Raw genomic sequence first — 9,546 nt, forward strand, 5'->3', positions numbered from 1 at the left:
ATGAGCTACCTTGTATTATGATCATCCTTCAACTGAAAACATCCTCCACATAACAATAATCCATATGGAAGAAGATAAAGCGGCAAAATTGCTTTAAACAGACAAAAACCAACTGAAACATGTCAACCTCCACAATTAACTCAAGTGCCTCTTTTGGTGTGTGGGAAACCTCTGTAGAACAGATGCATCCTTGATTAACATGGGTTAAAGGATAATTAACTCCATTTTAAACATTGGATTCTGGCTTAAATTTCCAATGCATGGACTTTTCAGTTTGTCTATAACATGCAGGACGAAGAAGATGGACATCGAGCTCTGGCTCTTACTAAGCATTGTCTCAACAAAGGGTCCACAAGAAGAGAATGGGCTTCCTGGACATAGTAAAGCATTAGTGTCTCTCAAAGCTCAAACATTAATAGCATAATTTTTGACATTTGCAGTGTCCTAATGCAAGACTTCCTTCTAGGTCACCAGAATGTGCCAGTAAGGAGAAAAGTCACCACTGCCCTGCATTTCATCACCTCCAGCTACTCCAAAGATCGGCTAGTGACATCTACAGGATTTCACAAGCTTGTACATTGCTGAAAAAAAAGAGATGTGCTGCCGAAGCTTTTCAACTTGCTCATCAGGACAAACATGAAAATGCCAAATTTAAAATGTTCAACAAAACTACAACCAGAAAGTGATGCTAATTGATTGGCAGATCCACTCTGATTGACCAAGACATTGCCATGGAGAAAGCAACAGGCTCTCCAATTTTCCATAAGATTATTGAATTAGATAAGAGCCCATGTGTATTAGCATAGATAGAGGATTGGCTAACTAAAAGCAGAAATACATTTGGGATGAAGGAAGCATTTTCATGATGGCAACCTGAAACTAGTGGAGTGCCACAGGGATTAGTGCTGGGGCCACAATTATTTACAATATATATCTTGGATGATGGAATTGAACATACTATCACCAATTTTGGAGATTGCACAAAAATACGTAGGAAGGCAAGTACAGGCTGACCACCTTACCCGTAAAATAGTTTTCCACCGTTTCAGTTACCCATGGTTTACTGCAGCCCGAACATAGTACAGGGTTTGTTCCAGAACCATGGGGCTGCCGGGAAGGTAAATTTCCCATTAACATAAATGGGTTCGCGACTATCCGCGGTTTCGGGCTTCCGCAGTAGGTCTTGGAACTTATCCCCCACAGGTATGGGGGGACTACTGTAGTGCGAATGATACAAGTATAAAGATGGATATAGACTGATTAAGTTAAGGACAAAAACTGACAGCTGGAATAGTGTGTGTGAAAATGTGAGGTTATGCATTTTGGTTTGGAAAGTAGAAATTATAATAAAAAATAGAATTAAAAATCAAATTTATGTTATTTAAATGGGGAATGACTGTAGAAAGCTGCAGCACAGAGAGGTTTGAGAATCTTTGTCCATGAATCTTAAAATGCTAGCACTCAAGTTCAGTGGGTATTAAGAAAGGCAAATGGAATATTAGCTTTATTTCTGAGGGAATAGAGTATAAAAATAATGAAGTCCTGTTAAATGCACTAGTTAGTTCATACCAAAATACTGAGTACAGTTTTAATCCCCTTATCTAGGGAAAGATATACTAGCATTGGAAACAATCCAGAGAAAGTTCTGGATTGATCCTGGGATTTTCTTATAAAGATAAGTTGAATAGGTTAGGCTTGTATTCAATGGAGTCTTGAAGAATGAGAGGAGACCTTATTGAAACATATAAAATTCTTAGGCAGCTTCACAGGGTAGATGCTGAGAGGTTATTTCCCCACCAAAATTTTACGTGTTTCGATAAGATCATCCTCATTCCTTTATATTGTAATAAATATAGACTTAAGCTGTACGCCATTCTAGGAAAGTCAACTCCTTCAATCCAGGAATCAGCCAAGTAAATCCCTTTTGAACTGCCATCAATGTCAGTAGATCCTTCCTTAAATTGAGGACTAAAGCTGTACACATTATGTCTGATATGGCCTCACCAACACTCTTTCCAAGTCTAACAAGACTTATCCATTTTTAAACACAAATCCCCTAGCAATATTGGGCAAAATTACATTTAGGAGAAAGTGAGGACTGCAGATGCTGGAGATCAGAGCTGAAAATGTGTTGCTGAAAAAGCGCAGCAGGTCAGGCAGCATCCAGGGAACAGGAGAATCGACATTTCAGGCATGAGCCCTTCTTCAGGACGTCGATTCTCCTGCTCCTTGGATGCTGCCGGATGCTGCCTGACCTGCTGCACTTTTCCAGCAACACATTTTCAGCTCAAAATTACATTTATCCTCTTAATTACTTGCTTTATCTGCATGCTAATTGTTTGTGTCTCATGCACAAGAAACTCATATCTCTCTGCATAGCTCTTTTTCTGGAGATTTTCTTCACTTAAATAACTGTCTGCCTTTTGATTCTTTCTACAAAATGTGTGACCTCACACTTTTCTATATTAAATTCTATCTGCCAAGTTTATGTCTCCTCACTCAACCTATCTATATCTCTTGAAAACTCCTTATGTCCTCAACACGACATAGTCTCCCACTATTTTTGAATCAGCAGGAAATGTGGATACGTTACACTCTGCCTCCCTCCTCCAAATTATTAATGTAGATAGTAAAAAAATGAGGTTCTAGAATTGTGGCAATCCACTAGTTATGTCTTTCCAACTTGAAAAAGACCCAGTTATCCCAATTTCCTGCCTCTGTGTTAACCAATCTTCAATCCAAGTTGACACCCATTCTCCCCATTCCCTGCCAGATTTGATTTCTCCAGCCCACACAGACCTCCCCTGAGCATCTACCTTGCAACCTTGCACCCTTACCAACTTACACTCTACCCAACTGGCATTCTACCCCCTCCTTCAATGGCGCTGTATACCCCCACTCAACTGGCACTCTATCCTCCCAGCACCCTAACATTACACTTACATCAATTACTTTGCAGACTTACCCCCTGATAGCAGCTGTCAAGTTGGTTGTCAGAATCATTAAACTTTGGAATACTTAATTGAAAAGGGGGCATGGTTAGGTTTCTGCAAACAATTCTGCACTATGAAAGAACTGTCAGAATGGAAGTACAGACTCTCTAACCTCATATAATCACAATTAATTTAGGTCATATAATTAAAGTTTGGTTATTTTAGTTATTTATTCTTTCATGGGATGTGGGCTTTTCTGGCAAAGCCAATGTTTCGTTGTCCATCCCAGATTGCCCATAAACTGAGCCATTTGCCATGTTATTTCAGAGCTGAAAATGTATTGCTGGAAAAGCACAGCAGGTCAGGCAGCATCCAGGGAACAGGAGAATCGACATTTCGGGCATAAGCCCTTCTTCGGGCATAAGCCCTTCTTCAGAAAGAAGGGCTTATGCCCGAAATGTCGATTCTCCTGTTCCCTGGATGCTGCCTGACCTGCTGCGCTTTTCCAGCAACACATTTTCAGCTCTGATCTCCAGCATCTGCAGACCTCATTTTCTCCCCATGTTATTTCAGAGGGCAGTTAAGGATCAACCACATTGCTGTGGATCTGAAACGACATGTAGGCTGGGGAAGGAGCCTCAATATCTCTAGTCATCAAGTAATCCCCACTCCTGCCAGACTTGCTCTTCACATTAGAAGGAACATGCTGTTCCTGAACTCTCCTTATCTCACTTTTGAAAGCCTCCCACTTGCCAGACACCCCCTCACCTGCAAACATCCTCCTCTAATCAACTTTTGAAAGTTTCTGTTTCATACCATCAAAATTGGCCTTGTCCCACTTTAGAATTTTAACTTGTTTTAAGGAATTCCAAAGGACAATCAATTAAAAAGCTGTGCAAAAGACTCACAACACATTATATCGGAGGCTACTTTTGCTATGGGTACAATTAACAAGAAGCAGAAATTACAGACAGATATCTCTTACAAGCAGCTATTTGGAAATGAACCAGACTGTTTTCAATCTTAATGTTATCTCTGGCTCTAAGATGAGCATTAAACATACTCGTTTTCCACCTGAACTTCAGAACTTGACTCCCCTGCCAGAACAGTCCCCTGTGACTGAAACCTTCATCCAAACATTTGTAAACCTAATTACTCTAATCACTCCTGACCAGCTTCATGCATTCTGCCCTTCCTAAACACAAATATCACCCCAAAACTCGAATGTTAACTCACAACAAATCCTTTTCACCCATCACTCCTGTGTTAACTGATCTATGCTGGCTCCTGGTTTGGCAACACTTTAATTCACATCCTTGTTTCCATGGTTTTATCACTCCTTGGCTGTATAATCTCTTCCAGCCCCACAGTCAACATTGTCTCAAAGCTGCACTGCTTAAAGAAGTTCTAGACACATTAATCGGTGCGCTAATGCACGGCCTCTGCTTCTGGAAACTGCTGTTGTGCATAGACCTCTAAATCTGCACAGCAGTGTGAAAATTTGTAGGATGCACAACCCTGTGCACCACTTATCCTGGCCTCTTAAGCATCACCAATTTTACTCAACGTGCTATTGGTGGCCAAGCCATCTGCTGCCTGAACTCTAGAATTTCCTCCATTTCCACATTTGTCCATTATTTTGCTCCTTTACAATGTTCCTTAAAACTAACCTCTTTGACAAGTCAAACGTCACCTTAGGTGACAGGCCTTATAATGCTTATTTGAAGCGCCTCAGAATGTTTATTATGTTATAAAGTCATAAAGCATGGAAATAGGCCTTTTGGTCCAATTCATCCATGCCACCAGGTTTTCCAAACTGATTTGACTCACATCCCTCTAAACCTTTCCTATCCATGTGCCTATTCAAATGTCTTTTAAATGTTGTAATTGTTTCCACCTCCAACATTTCCTCTGGCAGCTCCTTCCATTACACACCATCCTCTGTGTGACAAAGTTCCCCCTCAGGTCCTTTTTAAAGAGTTCCTCTCTCAACTTAAACCTATGCCTTCTAGTTTTGGACTCCCCTACCCTGTGGAAGAGACTTTGGCTACATGCCATATCAGGAGGTGTACAATTTGGTATGATGTAACAAGGCAGGTACAGTTGTAACATTTAAGACACACTCAGATAAGTACACGAATAGTAAAGGTTAGGAAGGATACGGGCCAAGCACAGGCAAGTGGAGCTAGTTTAGTTTGGGATTATGTTCTGCATGGACTGGTTGGACCAGAGGGTCTGTTTCCATGCTGTATGACTCTATTACTCTAAGTGATATTTAGCTCTTTGTCATGAGGTTGTAATTACTTTATGAATGTATATTCATAAAGCCTTGCAATCACCATGGTGATTAGTATGCCTCTTGGTCAGTGGAGGGGACACTCCACAGTAACATGTGGGTTGTTTGTGTTTCTCCAAAGCACAGAAAGGGTTTGTTTTGAGGCCTCTACAATGGAGGTTGGCTACTCAGAAGGTCCTAGCAAGAACTACTCTCACCGTGGTAACTCCAATTTCAATTCAAAGCAATTTGACAAATGTTGCAAGGAACTTGTCAGTGACTTTTCATGTTCCATACTCCTAGAAGCTGTCATACTGGACTCTAGTTTACAAACCACTGACAGCATTTCATTGTGTTGTGTTGTTTCCACCATTTTAAATAAAGTCATTCATAGTCATAAAGCTTAAAACTGACCCTTTGGTCAACCTGTCCATGCTGACTATAACACCAAACTACACTATTCCCAACTGCCTGCACTTGGCCCATATCTTTCCAAACATTTCTTGTTCATGTACTTAAGTTATTTGGATGGAATTGAGAAATAAGAAAGGGATGATCATCTTATTGGGATTTTATTATAGACCCCCAAATAGTCAGTGAGAAATTGAGAAACAAATTTGTAAGGAGATCTCAGCTATCTGTAAGAATAATAGAGTAGTTATGGTAGGGGATTTTAACTTTCCAAACATAGACTGGGACTGCCAGAGTGTTAAAGGTTTAGATGGAGAGGAAATTGTTAAGTATGTACAAGAACATTTTCTGATTCAATATATGGATGTACCTACTAGAGAAGGTGCAAAACTTGACCTACTCTTGGGAAATAAGGCAGGGTAAGTGACTGAGGTGTCAGTGGATGAGCATTTTGGGGCCAGCGATCTTAATTCTATTAGTTTTAAAATAGTGATGGAAAAGGATAGACTGGATTTGAAAATGAAGTTCTAAATTAGAGGAAGGCTAATTTTGACGGTATTAGGCACGAACTTTCAAAAGCTGATTGGAGGTAGATATTCGTAGGTAAAGGGAAAGTTGGAAAATGGGAAGCCTTCAGAAATGAGATAACGAAAGTCCAGAGACAGTATATTCCTGTTAGGGTGAAAGGAAAGGCTGGTAGGTGTAGGGAATGCTGGATGACTAGTGAAATTGAGGTTTTGGTTAAGAAAAAGAAGGAAGCATATGTCAGGTATAGACAGCAGAGATCGAGTAAATCCTTAGAAGACTATAAAGGCAGTAGGAGTATACTTAAGAGGAAAATCAGGAGGGCAAAACAGGGACATGAGGTAGTGTTGGCAAATATGGTTAAGGAGAATCCAAAGGTTTTTACAAATACATTAAGGACAAAAAGGTAACTAGGGAGAGAACAGAACCCTTTGCAGCCTTTGTGTGGAGCAGCAGGAGATGAGGGAGATATTAAACAAATATTTTGCATGTATTTACTGTGGAGAAGGACACGGATGATATAGAATGTAGGGAAATAGATAGTGACATCTTGAAAAATGTCCATATTACAGAGGAGGTGGTGCTGGATATCTTGAAACACATAAAGGTGGATAAATCCCCAGGACCTGATCAGGTGTACCCTGGAACTCTGTGGGAAGCTAGGGAAGTGTTTGCTGGGCCTCTTGCTGAGATATTTGTATCATCAATAGTTACAGATGAGGTGCTAGAAGACTGAAGGTTGGCTAACATGGTGCCATTGTTTAAGAAAGGTGGTAAGGACAAGCCAAGGAATTATAGACCGGTGAGCCTGACATTGGTCTTGGGCAGGTTGTTAGAGGGAATCCTGACAGACAGGATGTACGTGTATTTGGAAAGGCAGGGACTGATTAGGGATAGTCAACATGGCTTTGTGCATGGGAAATTATGTCTCACAAACTTGATTGAGTTTTTTGAGAAAGTAACAAAGAGGATTGATAAGGGCAGAGTGGTGGATGTGATTTGTATGGACTTCAGTAAGACATTTGACAAGGCTCCCTATGGGAGACTAGCTAGCAAGGTTAGATCTCATGGAGTACAGGTAGAACTAGCCATTTGGATACAGAGTGGGCTCGAAGGTAGAAGACTGGAGGCCTGTGACCAGTGGAGTGCCACAAGGATCTGTGCTGGGTCCACTACTTTTCTTCATTTATATAAATGATTTAAATGTGAACATAGGAGGTTATAGTTAATAAGTTTGCAGATGACACCAAAATTGGAAATGTAGTGGATAGCGAAGAAGGTTACCTCAGATTATAATGGGATCTTGATCAGATGGGCCAATGGGCTGAGGACTGGCAGATGGAGTTTAATTTAGATAAATACGAGGTGTGGCATTTTGGAAAAGCAAATCAAAGCAGGCCTTTTCCACTTAATGGTAAGGTCCTGGGGAGTGTTGCTGAACAAAGAGACCTTGGAGTGCATGTTCATAGCTCCTTGAAAGTAGAGCCACAGTGAGATAGTATAGTGAAGGCAGCGTTTGGTATGCTTTCCTTTATTGGTCAGAATACTGAGCAGAGGAGTTGGAAGGTCATGTTGTGGCTGTACAGGACATTGATTAGGCCACTTTTGGAATATTGCATGCAATTCTGTTCTTTTTCCTATTGGATGGATGTTGTGAAACTTGAAAGGGTTCAGAAAAGATTTACAAGGATGTTGTCAGGGTTGGAGGATTTGAGCTACAGGGAGGGGTTGAATACGCTGGGGCTGCTTTCCTTAGCGTGTTGGAGGCTGAGGGGTGACCTTATAAAGGTTTATAAAATCATGAGGGGCATGGATAGGGTAAATAGACAAAGTCTTTTCACTGATGGGGGGAGTCCAGAACAAGGGGGTGAGAGGAGAAAGATATAAAAGGTGTCTAAGGGGCAACTTTTTTTTTCACAGAATGTAGTGCGTGCATGGAATGAGCTGCCAGAGCAAGTGGTGGAGGCTGGTACAATTGCAACATTTAAGATGGGTATATGAATAGGAACGGTTTGGACAGTATGGGCCAAATGCTTGCAAATGGGACGAGATTAGTTGGGATATCTGGTCGGCATGGACAAGGTGGACCGAAGGGTCTGTTTCCATGCTGTACATCTCTATGACTCTACTTATTTCAATGTCATTTAAACATTGTAACTGTACTTGTATCCACCACTTCTCCTGGAAGTTCATTCCACACACGAGCCACTTTATGCAAACAAAAAATACCCTTGTTTCTTTTCTAAATCTTCCTCCTCTTACATTAAAAATATGCCTAGATTAGAGTGGTGCTGGAAAAGCACAGCAGGTCAGGCAGCATCCGAGGAGCCGGAAAATTGACGCTTCGGTCAGGAATAGAGGCAGGGTGCCTGCAGAGTGGAGCCCCTTAAGTCTTGGAATCCTCCATTCAGGAAAAGACACCTGCCATCCACCTTACCTATGCCCCTCGTGATTTTATAAACCTCTATAAGGTCATCATTCAATCTCCTACCATCAGTGAAATAAGTCCCAGCCTATCCAGGCTCTCCTTATAACTCAAACCTAGTCAAGCAGATGAAAGAAAAATTAGCAATGGCATCCCCCGAGGGCAGTGGGGAATGTGGGAGGCTTCAGTATGCATTATACTGATAGAAGAGTTGGAATAAATAACTTGATATCAAAGTTGAGTTAACGTTTCGGGTCGAAACTGAAGAAGGGACACTGGACCCAAAACGGTTAATTATACTTTCTCTCTCTTACAGATACGGCCAGACCTGCTGAGTTCCTCCAGCAATTTCTGCCTTCGTTTCTGATTTCCGCCATCCGCAGTTCTTGGGATGTTTGTTTTGGATATCAAAAGTTTGTCGATTACATTAACTGGCCGAGGTGGCTGAATTTGTGCAAATCAAATTGAACGTGGGGAGCTCAGATGTCGAGGTGTTCCCATGGTGAGGGAACCCGGCACCACCCAGTGACCTTTGACCTCCCTCCACGCGCTCCCATGGTAACGTGTACCGCGTGGCCGTCTCCAGGGGAACAGCCCCGCCTGCCTCCCCTCGGCGCTGCTCCATTGGCTCCATGCGGCGCACGGCCTGCGATTGGTCGGCTTGGGCTGCCCGTCAAAGCTCGGCGCCAACCGGCGGCGACGGAATTTGGCGGCGGAGCGCGGGCTCGCGGCCGAACGGGGAGAAACTGAAGAGCAGGTAGGACAGGCGCGAGCTGCCGGCCCGGCCCGGCCCGGCCCGGCCACCCCCTACATAGGAACGGGGCGGTCTCATTCCAAGAAACGCTGCCCTTCGGGCCTGACCGCCCGACAATCATCGTGGGGAGAGAGAGTGAGAGCGGGAGTGGGAGCTCCGCACGGGCTTACCGGCGTCTACCCCCACCCACATACCCCTGACGGATCTCGTACACAACCCCCCT

General features: G+C 42.6%; 1 protein-coding gene across 2 annotated transcripts in view; it reads left to right on the forward strand.

The window, feature by feature from the left end:
* The first annotated feature begins 9,235 nt into the window (after positions 1–9,235).
* Positions 9,236–9,546, forward strand: part of pask (PAS domain containing serine/threonine kinase) — a 45,870-nt gene continuing 45,559 nt past the window's right edge. For both annotated transcript variants that reach the window (XM_043701746.1, XM_043701747.1), the window contains exon 1: positions 9,236–9,326. The gene's annotated coding sequence lies outside the window, so the exon portion shown is untranslated. The remainder of the gene's footprint in view (positions 9,327–9,546) is intronic.

Source organism: Chiloscyllium plagiosum, chromosome 13 (assembly GCF_004010195.1).
Source record: "Chiloscyllium plagiosum isolate BGI_BamShark_2017 chromosome 13, ASM401019v2, whole genome shotgun sequence".
NCBI lineage: Eukaryota > Metazoa > Chordata > Chondrichthyes > Orectolobiformes > Hemiscylliidae > Chiloscyllium > Chiloscyllium plagiosum.